Source organism: Haliotis asinina, chromosome 9, assembly GCF_037392515.1.
Source record: "Haliotis asinina isolate JCU_RB_2024 chromosome 9, JCU_Hal_asi_v2, whole genome shotgun sequence".
Taxonomy (NCBI): Eukaryota; Metazoa; Mollusca; class Gastropoda; order Lepetellida; family Haliotidae; genus Haliotis; species Haliotis asinina.
The window spans coordinates 18,122,451-18,136,810 of NC_090288.1; the positions used below are offsets into that span (position 1 = coordinate 18,122,451).

At 42.3% G+C, this 14,360-nt stretch overlaps 1 protein-coding gene across 5 annotated transcripts in view; it reads right to left on the reverse strand.

Moving 5' to 3' along the window:
* LOC137295526 (neuroglian-like) overlaps positions 1 to 14,360 on the reverse strand; it is a 48,167-nt gene that overhangs the window by 24,807 nt on the left and 9,000 nt on the right. For 2 of the 5 annotated variants that reach the window (XM_067826904.1, XM_067826900.1), the window contains exons 1-2: positions 9,691 to 9,774; positions 319 to 438 (exon numbers count right to left, since the gene is read on the reverse strand). The exons of 1 other annotated variant lie outside the window; for it this stretch is intronic. The gene's annotated coding sequence lies outside the window, so the exon portion shown is untranslated. Of the gene's footprint in view, positions 1 to 318; positions 439 to 9,690; positions 9,775 to 14,360 lie in introns of those variants that run through there. 2 more of the 5 variants (XM_067826902.1, XM_067826901.1) reach the window with 1 other exon arrangement.

Sequence of the window (14,360 nt, forward strand, 5' to 3'; positions counted from 1 at the left end):
ATATAGAGAGACACACTAGTAGACAGATGGCACATGGAGAGATACATAGGTAGACAGATGACACATAGAGAAATACACAAGTAGGCAGATGGCACATAAAGTACACAAGTAATCAAACGGTACATATAGAGAGATACACAAGTAGACAGATGGCATATAGACAAATACACAAGTAGGCAGATGGCACATAGAGAGATACACAGATAGGCAGGTGGCACATAGAGAAATACATAGGTAGGCAGATGGCACATAGAGAGATAGACAAGTAGGCAGATGGCACATAGAGAGACACGACACTGAACACTTAAGTCGTCTCACCCTCTATGCTGTCCAGGACAAACAAACGTTATAGACCTCCCTACTGAGCAGCAGCGAGGTGTGGTGGTATAGTAGACTGCTGGCGCTTCAGTGTAACTCGCGCTGCTGCATCTGGCGCTGCTGGAACATGACAAAAACATGTACTGTTCATGGCAATGGATGAGTGAGTTTAGTTTTACGCCGCACTCATCAATATTCCAGCTATATGGCGGCGGTCTGTAAATAATCGAGTCTGGACCAGACAATTCAGTGCTCAGTAGCATGAGCATTAATCAAAGCAATTGGGAACTGATGACATGTGTCAACCAAGTCAACGAGCCTGTCCAGCCGATCCCGTTAGTCGGATCCCCACGGGTCATGACAATGTCTTCAAGATGACCACCAAGTTACGTGGGCGTGGCTTGAACGAACGAAACCGAGGTCACGATAACTAAACCCGCAGGAAGGTTAGTGTTCTTGCAGTTGATCCTATCCCAGGATTTCATTTTGGACATTTCGAACTTTCAGTTTAACAAGTAAAACGGCCACTTCTAGACCTCATGATGAAATTTGCCGTAAGATAATGTTTAAACCACAATGTGAGATCTCGAACTGTGAAAACTATGGGGGCAATACGTAGTCTCCCAGTCTTCCACATGGGTATCCCCCCTCCCCCGCCTCTCTTTCTCTCTCTCTCTCCCTCTCTCTCTCTCTCTCAAAAAGTCGGACAAATGTTTCCAATGAGGGGTTATTACAGTATGTATAGTCAATATAGCTTTCTCAAGTCTGAGAAGGAACGACAGTTAGTGTCATTGGGAAGACGATGGCAGTTCCGAGGGTCATAGAAACTGACTTGCATGTTACAGCGAGGTGAATGGCGTAGCATAGAGTTCCCTACAGGGTTGCCAATCATCTAAAGTATTGTTTGCTCTTATAAGTAGATTGCAGCCTTGACACATGTAGAATCATGAGTGTGGGAAGATCGACTGCGGTAGACACGAGACAGGACATAAAGCTAAAATAGCTTAGTGTCGGTCGCCAGGAGGATGCTACTGCCTGATACTGGTGACACAGAGACATTCACAGAACCAAAAAATAAGGTCTTAGAAGTTCTGAATAAGGCTAGAGAAGTAAAAGGGATGCCACTCCTGGTCCCCTGAGATACAGAAAGGGTACACAGGCTATCCTCCAAGTCGAGAGGGGACAGGGAGTCAAGACCAACAGTTGTGCGCATGGCCCACTGGGAAGACATGTGGCACTCGGTCAAGATAAGGAGTATGTTGAAAGATCGAGGTGTGGGGATCGCCAATGATCTGACTAATTACCAGCGTAATGGACTATGTCGACATCGTATTGACAACCCTAACTTACGTTTTTACTGCAAAGGTAGTAAACGGATGCATGCACCTAAGAAAGACACTGTGAGAACAACGAATGACTCATCGCGGAAAGACTCGCTCACTTGGGACGTGCCAGGACAAGATCTACCCACCCATGACGAGTCAGGATGCTGGACAAAATTACCCCGACTCTGTTGAAGGTGACTTATTTGAATTTACAAACAATCATAGTAACTCTTGTTAGTCTAGTACTATTTCCATCTTAAACGTTTTTACCACTGATAGTGTGAAACACATTTGGTAAAAGTTTATTTGATTTATGCTCTATATTTAATATTCACGTTATTGGTTATAACGGTGCAAGGATCGTACATTACGTTATTTCACCCGCACCTCTCTTTGACTATATAAAAGACTTTTCCATACCATCTCAATCAGAATCATAACATCATCCAGTCGATCTTAAAACTTCATGTTCCTGAACCTGCAGTAGGCAACACTGTAGCAACTGTTTCAAGTTTGTTTGCCTTTATGCGTATCGATACAAGCATCGACTTTATTGTAGAGGCTCTTTGTCTCGCTGCATCAGATATGGAACATAGTTATAGTGACGTGAATCATATTAACAACTGACATGATTATGAATACAAAAGCTTTAGAAAGATCGTTGCACAGCACTGAACAGTTTTCGAAAACGAAAGAAAAAGCAATCATCAGATCAGTATAATCAGGGAAAATTAGGAGAAAATATTATCCCTACCAGGGCCTGGTTTAGAACTGTGTTTGCAGTGGATAATCAATGTAATAACAAGGATAACAACCCAGCACATTCGGTTCCAGATCCATATCAAGAACAAGAGATTCGTGATTCCCAAATATCACGTGAAGAAAAAGTAGACAGCATAGATAACCTCAAACTCAAAATCTCCAGGCATAGATACGATAATTTCAGAGTTATTCACGTATTCTTCTGACTTGATTTTACCATATCTTCAGCTTGCAATTTGTTTTCAGTTTAACATGAGTTTAATATGAGTAAAACAAGAGTAATTATTTTCAAGAAAAGAGGTATGTTGTCTCGACACGAAAAATGGCATTATACAGGCAATCAAATTTGAATCAACAACCTCATATAAATACCTAGGTATATATTTTACTAATCATCTCTCCTGGTCAACCAACCCAGCTTCCTTTTTCAGAATATTTGACGTTATATTATTCCGATTCTATTATACTGGGCTGAAATCTGGGGATCTCAATACTTTGACCAAATAGAAAGAGTTCATTTATTTGCATGTAAAAAGTTGTAGGAGTAAAGATGAGCACGCCTAGTGTAATGATTTAAGGTGAATGTGGTGGGTTGCCTCTTGTCACAAATCGCAAATTAAGGTAATGAAATATTGGCTAAGATTTTTACGTATGTCCTGCCATCGTTTACCAAAGAAATGTTATGAAATGACGATTTTATATGATAGAAATCGACACACAGATTGAGTAACGAATGTAAAAAATCTTTTATTTACAAGAGGCTTTAATCACATGTGGTATGAGCAATGTGTTGAGTTTTCCTCAACGTTTATTATACGATTTACACAGAGATTGAAAGATACAACAGAACAGGCTTGAAAAACTTTCCTTTTCTACGAAATGTGATTACTACGCATCCTTTACGTCATATATTTATACTGAACATTATCTGTCGTGTGTCACAATAAAGAAATTTAGAGTAAGTTTAGCATGTTTCCTCTTGCTCAACACATGACTTGTGGATTGAAAAAGGTAGATGCATGAAGATAAAGACAGAAGATAGATTATGTATATCCTGCTATACTAATGGCTTACAAAACGAATATCATTTTTGCTTGTATGTCCATTATATGATACACTAAGTAAAAAGTACCTTGAAGAATTTATTATGTCCATCTATCCATCGATAAGTTTTACTCCTAATTAAAATGCAATAACCATGATATGAGTCAGAATGTTGCAATGGTTGTATATCATGCTATGAAACTCAGAAATGAAGAATCGCCATTGAGCATCGTCTGAACGTCAGTTATATATTTTAAAAAAAACATGTATAATATCACGTAATACTTTGTACATGAGTAAAATTCTTCTATATACTACTGCTATGTATTGTACTATAAGCCTGTGCCCTTTGAGTATTGAATAAAAGATTGATATTGACACTGAGCAAGGATAGCCCAGTGCCGGTCGGCGGGAGGATGCTACTGTCTGGTTGGTGTACTTCGTCTCATTAAGTCGAGTGGAGCTGCTCGTCAGTTAATGTGATGAGGTAGATGATAACACACGAGGACGTGGACTTAATGTGAAACCTCAGATACAGTCGAGATTCTGTGTAGATTCGGAGAACACGGTGGTGAAGTTAAAGAGGAAAATTGTGAAAATACGGTGAATTCTGTGAAGACACAAGGATCCCTGTGTTGATACCGGGAACACTGTGTGGATACGGGGTTCACTGTGCAGGTACGAGGAACACTGTGAAGATACGGGGAACACTGTGTAGATGTGGGGAACACTGTGTAGATACAAGGGACACTGGCGATACTGTGAACACTGAAGATACTGGTAAAACTGTGAAGATACGGGGAACACCTTGAAGATAAGAGTAATACTGTGTAGATACGTGGAACACAGTATAAATACGGGGAGCACTGTGAAGATACTGGGAACACTGTGACGATTTGGGGTAACCATGTTGAAAAAGGAAAGGTCTTTCGAAGACACAGCAGATGGAAATAGTGGAAATGATCTACAAATTATTTTGCTGAAGTTATATTAAGGTGATTGTTCTCCAGGTCTATAGGCGACATCGAGAACGATGACCGCATACCCAGCCACACAAAGTGACCGTATCGATAGCTATCCACGTGTATTCGATGTCTGCATGCAGCAATGACTGTTGTCTAAAAGTCCTGTATGAAGAAAATCAAAATTTTCCACAGTTCTGAATGTCACATATTGGGATTCTTTCCAAATTAAAAAGAGTACATTTTGTTTCTTTCGATTTATATACTGAGTCAAAAACGAAACTTCACAAAATGTAATTTTTAAAAATAATGCATAATTTTTCTCTGATGATACATCTATGTGTCCGAAATGGGATCCCTATCTTTCGATTCTAGAAAAACCTTAGCAAAACCCACTCAAACCCATCCATTCGTCGTGCAAATGACGTTAGTGCCAAATCAGGTTTTGCAAGTGCTGTCGATCACGTGATCTTCGCATCGAAGTTTTCTTCATTTGCACGTGTTTGCACTGGCCTCAAGAATTGAAAAAAACACACTTTTAAACCACGGTTCTAACGGTACTTTAAATGCCACGATTGTCAAATGTGCAACATGAACGTGCCGTTGGCATGTTGCAAGCGGGAAGATTAGTTATTGACTTCTACAACAACCTGGCACCACTTCTGATCGCCCAAGGTCGGGTCGTCCACGTGTGACGTCACGAGCAGAAGACCGTCAAATCGTCCTACGTCACCTACGTGACAAATTTCTGCCGGCTACACGAACCAGGACTGAGATGTTTAGAGGTCGACTGTCCTCACAGACCATTCGAAATCTGTTGTGGGCTGCCAAGCGCCATTCTCGACGTCCATATTGTGACTTGACATATTCTTTATACCCATGTTTTGGAACGGCGGTGTAACCAAAAGGAACTGGTTGTGGCACTGTCGGTGTATCGAGTACATCACACAATGCAATAACAACAATTTAACCATCTTACCATCTCTTGTTCTTTTATAGTGCCCTGAAGAGAGAATGTGAAGTTTCATTTTTGACTCAGTATACATTTTCAGAGACTAAGCGTTAATCCAGAGGAATACCTTCATCCGGGCGCTCTATCATACGTGAGACCGAGATTCTTGTTACGAGTTCCACGTGCCGCTCAAGGGAACGTGTCTGGACCGTCATAGTACGATGTTTACGGTTACAGACGTGACCAGGCAGCAAACGGCACATACACAGCAGACAGGAGGATGACTCAATTAGTAAATAATAAAATGCCCGAACACACAATCAGTCTGGAAGGGTAATACAATAAATTCCTGGACCTCCGGGGTTTCTGCGAAAACACTGATGGGGGGTTTTGCCAGTTTCACCATGGAGGTAATACACAACTGTATCAACAACGTGGGCTCATGTTGCCATCAGCTGCAGCGGCAGCGGCAGCCTCTACGACGACCTACTGTCTGAACACACGCCGACGGGGCGGTGATCCAGCAGAAATGGAAGCTGAAGTTTTGTCAGTGGAACTCGTAAATATCCAACAGCTAAACCTGCGAAAATTGTACAGCAAACAACGTCATGGAAGGAAGTGGGCAAACCGTAGCAGCAGTAGTAATATTTGTACAAGGGACGTCATTCCCCACGTGGTCCACCATGCAGTATCTATACTACTCATAACAAAAACCAAACGGATATATGAAAATTGTTATCAATTTATATACTTAAGGTTCAGTAATACAGGGCAGTCATGAAGAAAACCTGAATGAATATTAACGGTCCAATGCTGCAAGAAACTGTACGTCACTAATGACAAGTGTTCCAAGGTCAAGGTCGTAGAGCAGTCATGATTTTGTGTGGCAACCATTAGCATCAGTGGTTGCTTGGCATCGGAGACCCATAGACTGGACCAGATTCCGGACCAGTGCCCGGGAATGACTTCGTACTCTTCCCTCAAGGCCACAAACAGAGCAGGTAACGTCTGTGGCTGAGGGTCACACTGTCGCACACGACGATACAATTCGTCCCACAAATGTTCAATAGGGTTAAGGTCCAGTGATCGTGAGGGCCAATGAAGAACCTGGACGTTGTTCTGGGCAAGGAAATCCCCTGGTTATTGTTCATGTATGCGTTATCATGCTGAAAAATGACGTTATGGCGGTTCGTGAAAGGCAGGACATGAGGCCTGATGATTTCACCACGGTAACGTCAAGCTGTCAAATTGCCCTGGACCTGAATGAGATATGTCCTGTCACCGTATGAGATGTCAGGCCAAACCGTGACACTTCTACCTCCAAATATGTCCACTTCCTGTACACGATTTGCAGCGTAACGTTCGTTACGGCGTCGATATACACGCGCTCTTCTGTCGGGACGTCGCAGCATGTAACGTGACTCATCACTGAAGATAACACTTCTCCACCTTTGCAATGGCCATGGGAGATGTTGGCGACACCACTGTTTGCGCTGTTGCCGATATTGACGTGTAAGGACAGGTCCTCGTAAAGGTCTTCTGGAACGAATACCAGCCTCACGTAAGCGGTTCCTCACTGTCTGATCAGAAATTGTTCTGAGTCCTGGCACTACTGATAATGTGGAGGATGCTGTGGTGAATCTGTTCCGCAAATGACGAAACCTGTCCTGAGCGGGCGTGGTCACACGGGGTCGATCTGTCCTGGAGCGATCACGTCTAGACAGTTGCTGCTGGTAGCGATGCCAAAGTCTTGCTGTGGTACTCCATGACACATTCAGTTGCCTTGCAATCACAGACTGAAACTCCCAAGCCTCCAAATGACCAATCGTATTGTTGTACCGAGCCTCAGCAAGTCTAGGCATGACTTTAACACCAAACTTAAGATTGCCAACTGCCGCAAGAGCATTGAAACCCCCGACTTTAGTTGAAATGATGCATGGAATGTGCGTGCAAAAGGAAAGGAATGAATTTCTTCCCGTTCACAATTTATTGCATTTATTGAGGAAAACAGATTTTGGTGCGTTCTGGCGAGTTGTCCTCAATGACAGTGGATTAAAACTCGGAAATGTTTGCAGACAGCGTTCACAATAGATACTGATTACATAGACACCAATGATTCAAATTCGAAAAGTTACATGGAAAAATACTACCTATGCGCTGCTTTCTGTTTAGTAGTTTGCTTCAGGGTCTGTATGACAGACCAAATAGCTGGAGTGTGGCGTTAACCAAACAGAGAAACTAATAAACAAACTTTATTGGTCGACGAAAGTCGCATCAGAGAAATCGTTTGAAAAGCGCCGTCCTAATTTCCCGGGCCCTCCTTGAAGAAACACTGTCTGGAGTCTGGTCACACCAATGTCTACACTGTTTGGTGTCCGGTCACATCAATGTCTACACTGTCTGGAATCTGGTCACACCAATGTCTACACTGTCTGGAGTCTGGTCACATCAATGTCTACACTGTCTGGAATCTAGTAGCACCAATGCCTACATTGTCTGGAGTCTGGTCAAACCAATGTCTACCCTGTCTGGAGTCTAGTCACACCAGTGTCTACATCCTGGAGTCTCGTCACATCAATGTGTACACTGTCTGGAGTCCAGTCACATCATTGTCTACACTGTCTGGAGTCTAGTCACATCAATGTCTACCCTGTCTGGAGTCTAGTCACACCACTGTCTACACCCTGGAGTCTCGTCACATCAATGTCTACACTGTACGGAGTCTGGTCACACCAATGTCTGCACTGTCTGGAGTTTAGTCATACCAGTGTCTACACCCTGGAGTCTCGTCACATCAATGTCTACACTGTACGGAGTCTGGTCACACCAATGTCTGCACTGTCTGGAGTCTAGTCATACCAGTGTCTACACTGTCTGGAGTCCGGTCACACCAATGTCTACACTGTTTTGTGTCTGGTCATAAAAATGTCTGCCCTAAACGGGGTATTGTCACATTGCTGTTTCATTGTCTCCAGGTAAGACGACAGCATCGCTCTACCATGCACCTCGTCTCTCCCACCAGGGTGGTGGGTTAAGTGCTAGATCTCGTGCTGTCTGCAATATCAGTCTCAGTAATCAGGGGCCGGAGAGTACGCTAACCAAATGACCTTCGTGTATTTCGAGAAACAGAGATTCATCTCTAAACTGGAATCTACAATCAGATCTTTTTCATGTTCAAATCAACCTCAGCAACAGTTGATTGCAGTGGACTCGTTTCAGAATCTGTAACCCCTACAGCAAATCAATACAGATCGTGTTTGTAATTCCTTGTGACGTATGAGAAGGGATTGAGAATACATGTTAGCATGTTACAGATTAGAAATGTACGTGGTTTAGCATAGCACAAGTATACATCTGACTGTGATGATACAGAGAGCACAAAGACTGACGTTTAGTACCGGGTTTGGGTGACATCGATTACATATTAAATAATTGTTCTGTGGGAAAATTACACTATCACATTAATTCCATCTGTTCACATAAACAAATACTAAACAGGAAACAACATTTTTATGAAATATCACCGATAACAGAACGGTTTCGGGTAAGACAAATCGCAATGTCAAGTGCACCCGAATTAGTGCATAAAACCCAACCATTGGCGGCCACCATCAAGCATACGAGAGGTTGTGCTGTGTAAACCCCCAAAATATATGACGATCTATGTGTCAGTAACCAAACATATTGCATCATACAGCTGATAGACGATGATCTGTGTGACAATAACCAAACATATTGCATCATACAGCTGAAAAGATTACCAGTGAAGCATACAGCAAACATACAACATCGCGCTCAAGTCTGGCATGAATCGTCAGTGTAACGTAGCCAGACTAGTAGCAATAGGTTGACCTTTGAAACATGACCCCAACATATAGCATAAAACAGTCGGTATAGTCGGTATAGGTCAGTGTTAATACTTTTACTTTCCTCCATGTGAATATAGCCTCTGATTTCAACATCATCAAGTTAAAAATGCATAGCGAAACTATACAGTTCCATTTATATATTTTCTCACGATCATTAACTGACCAATAAATGTGACATGGATAACTAGAGTGTGCGATGATTTGCAGGAAATAGACGGGTTTTTTTCTCTAACGGACACCCCCTGACGGTAACGTTATGTATATCGCCACGATATTTTTAAGTGAATGACATATTTCCATGGAATAAATCAGCTCAACATTTCTCAAACCGACAGTTATGTGACTAAGTGAGCACATTAGGATCATGCAGAGTCGTCAGTCACAGTAACCTACTCCATGCTCTACAACAACTACAGAAACCCCTCCTTTAAGTGCGAGGGGCGGGCATGCAGCCTTACCATGTCCGACCAGAATCGATCTGCCGTCACCCGCGGGGAGAAGTGAAATGTTTATACAACTGTAGTTCGGCTAATGAAACCGCCTCCCATCTTCAAATAATTCAAGCTGCTGTGTAATCTAGTAAGTCGAAGCGATGGTCCAGATTACATCATTTCTGCCGTACAGACTATATATAAAGGCATCAATCGAGTTTGCAATATTTACTCAACTGGGTTTGGATGAACCTACAGCACTATAAAGGCCGTGAGTTCCATCACGCGACAAGTTAATTACCAAATTAACATGATTACATCGAGGCAGATTATAACTAATGACTCGAAGAAGTGGGAGGGATTGTTAAGCACCAAATGTCATACAGTTTTCATAACAACATTACTTAAACAAATAACTCAGTCTGTATACAATACGATATCGACAAAACGATGCTGGTGTTAGTCATCTCTAAAGGAAACCATAATACATAATATCAAGTATGACATAGACACATACATCAGTCGGGGTGTCTACAGCTTCCAGGTGACAACATGCGATATATAGTCTTGTTAGACGTCTATAAGGGACATACTACCTTCTATATCCTCTTTATCGTGGTGGTGGTGTGGGGGGGAGGGGAGTATACATATTCGGGACTGGCAAGACAAACCAATGGTTGATACTATAAACAACGAGCTAGGTCACAATGACGCTATGGTGCACACAGTGTCAGGTCTATCTCAATGTGTGTTGAACGCGTTATTAATTACCTGAAAGCTCTGGAAGCAAAGAAGTTAAAAACAATATCCGCAGCTATTCCAAGGCACCGATGCAACATAACAACCATCATTATTCCTCCGCGTGCATTAAAATTATAGGATTTGCGTGGTTTAGCCTGAGCTGCGAAGTTGCAGGCTAATGGGCACTATTAACCTTGCGATCTTGCTTGGCTGCAATATGAGGATTAGTTAGAGTATTGGCTTGTGTTGTACTAGTCTGTTGTACTAGTCCGTGTCATATCACAGGTAGTGTGATTGCTGTTCCAATCAGGCCTCGTGTATCCCGACATACAAGGAATCAGGAATGACAGAATGCTGACCAAAACAACATGGCTGCCGTTACGGCCACATTGGCATGGCAATTCATGTAAAAACTATCGCATTATGTTATATATACACCTATGTTCTTTAGATTTATAAATGTTAGTGTAACTGCTACCAGATAGTATAATTGGTAATTGCTAGAGTCATTCGTCATCTGATAAGCATGATGGTCATCTTGCCTTGCCGGGGATATTATGGATGTCCAGGGCGGAACGTACAGCTTGTGGGCAAACCTGACCAAGATACAGCTCCTGTCCGTCACCATACAATACAGCAATATCACACAACAAGGCCTTCTCCGAGTTTTCACACTCAGTACATGGTCTCTGTTTTTAACGCATTTTCCATCAAATCACGATGTTTGGGAAAAGTGGTTAGACACTCATCAGGACTAAAATATCCCGCATTATGGATGCTGACGACACCAGCTTCCACCATGAGTATTTCAGTGGGACTGGCAGGTTTCACAGCTATATTCCGTCTAAACTATTTCCAAGGGACAATACAAAAGAACGCTCGTTACCTTCACATAGCCGCAGCTTTGGGTTATACTGAAGACATGATACCATTGCTACAATAACCCTGGGCAACGTGTATAGCTGCTTTTGATAGAAACAGTGGGAAACCAACACTGACATTCTATTCACTTTTAATTCATAATTTTGAAATTCAAATGAATAAAACTGAACAAACCCTGCCCTTGCACCAGATGCATTGCATTTACCTATTATGCCATTATACAAAGATGAAAATCCCAACATATTTGTGATTCTGAAATCCAACTTCAGATGGTCCAGCAGCCATGGTGGCGCCAAGGTTGGGCGTTCAGACAAGTCATTTTTCGACCATGAATTATGACAACGCCTGACCTCTGGATGTCCGAGTCCGACTTCATGGAACCACGCCGATATTGATAAATCAAGAACGTTTTACCCGCTTGTCTAATCATGTTATTCTTCGATCAAACAGGCCGGAAAATATCCCTCAACTTCAATGAGTCATGCAACACTGCAATTGGCGCATTATCGATTAGTATGTAACGATGGCGGTGATTTATCTTCAATATTCTTACGATAAAGATGGACAGAATTCCTAACATCCCGACACTTTGAATGACTCAGAAAGACCCCGAGATGTCGGCCTATGTCTGGTCTGTACTTATTGTAGGAACCCTACAAACTGATGTTGAACATACCTGACACACAAACACCCACACAGCATTAGATCTATACACATACCAAGCACACCAATGCTTTCTTGTGTAAATTATGTGAACTATGTGAAGTTCAAAATAAGCTCTTTTTTTAACATACCCATTTCACAGATCTGAAATCAGGAAAACTACATCAAAATACCCTCTAATATGTGTGCGGGGCCGTTTCTCTGTATGTTCGTCTACTCAAGCAGATCGCCACCGCTACTTCAGTTCAGCGGGGAATCAACACCTGAACCCATTAACCGCATGTGCTAATCAGATCATTAACACAAATTTGATTACTTGGTCCTGCAGTGCCGATACAATCGGAAACATTCCAAACATATATGTGGGATGTTGATGTTGCTTTAGTTCAAGGTTCATAAAAATACGAAATACATGTAATAGAACTCTATCATGCACAAACAATGAACTTGATTCCTAGTGTTCATTAAATATGCCCTGGGACTTTGTCAAGTGGGTTTTAAAGAAGAAACATAAATCTTTATCTAGCTACCTGGAATGAACAGACTCGCTCTGATGAAGGTTATGTCAAACATACGTTATTGACAGCGCGGGCTGGAGGAGGGAATGACAAGTTGGGGGACTGGAAACTTCTACCATCAAAGCTTTGTATGATGCTAATATACATGACAATATACAGCATACAGCTGTTGGCTGACAGCATCCGTGGCTTCGAGCCTTGTTATTTTGGTAGTGAGCTTGTTTTGTACTATACATGTCATCTACAGACATAAACAACGTAACGGGTAAACTCCAGGACTCTGGAATTCTAGATTAATTCATTCAAGTCTAAAATTTCAAACCACACCGAAAAAAACTTCTCAAAATAATGCTAATATCGCCCTCGGGGAAGCTACCATATAACAAAATAAATTACGTATTTAGATTACAATAGAAATTAAGTTGGACTAATATTTGTTAGTCTATTTTCCTGGGACACGGAATAACCTGAGCCACATCAATAAGTACCCAGAGAGTTACCAGGAAGAGAAGACACGGGAAACTTCCAGGAAGAGATTGGGGCAAGATGGAATATTTATTGTTTCAGTAACGTTTACAGTCACAGACGTTCTACCTTCAGCAAGTGTTCGTTACCATCAGTATTTCCCCTAAGTGACCGTTTGACCAGGAGAGATGCCAGGTCAGGGTCCGTCCATCAACATTTGGCTGCACCCCAAGACATCAAATTGGAAACCAGATATAGCAGCATCAAGCATGCTGTACCAGCATGGCATCCGTGACAAATAGCTTCTTGTACATCTAGAAATGACATCCCGTAAGAATGAACACAGGGACTAATGGATAGTCGGGGATAGTAGAAGGATAGCTGCTGGACCAGGTTTCAGAGAGGCATATATTTCGATGTCAGTATATATGATTGTTTCACAGTTAAATGTGTTTGAACATCGCCTGATGATAACAAAGGATTTATGTGCTAATCACTAAGCTAAATTTCGTTAGTAAGTTTTTATGCTGCATAATGTCGGTACTGAAATGATGGTGAACTCTTCAACACTGGGGTTGCAGTAGTCGAGGTTGGTGGTGTTGGGTGAAAAAAATGCAGCATCGGGACGCACGGGTCACCTACCTGAGACACGGCCAGCTGCAACAGGCCCGCAATGTTAAACGATGTTATTAGACATGAAAGTGGCCTGTAATATTTCATACAAGGGGGCAACTTGTGCTCTTCATATTTAGTTATCAACAATATTATGTTCAAGATAGTGATAATTGCTTATCTACTGAACAATTATTGTTTTATGTCTGCATCTACTCGAGCACCCTGACACTGTACAGCGTTATTTAAGTACAAACAAAATACCCATAAAGATTATGACAACAGTGCAAGGAACCCTGTCATTGTCAGGATCGACATCAATGCTGTTGACAGACGGCGCCGACACAGTCTAAACAGTTATAAACAAACAAGACCGACACTGCACAAACAGTTATTCACCAACGTGGCCGACACGGACAGTTGTTCACAGACGGGACTGATACTGCAGACATGACCGACACAGCACAAACAGTTCTTTACAGATCATTCCGACACTGCACAAACAGTTGTTCACACACGGGACCGACACTTGTTGACAAACAAGGCCGACACTGCACAAACAGGCTGGTCTGACACTGCACAACAGTTGTTGACAGACAGGATAGACGCTGCACAATAGTTGTTGACAGGCGGGGCTGACACTGCACAAACAGGCTGGTCTGACACTGCACAACAGTTGTTGACAGGCGGGGCTGACACTGCCCAGCACAACAACCGTGGCTGACAGTCAGGACCCAGGCTATTTTGTACACCAGCCATGGCTGATAGGAGAGGCTGACACTTCACCAATAGAGTTGAGGAAACAATATGTGACCC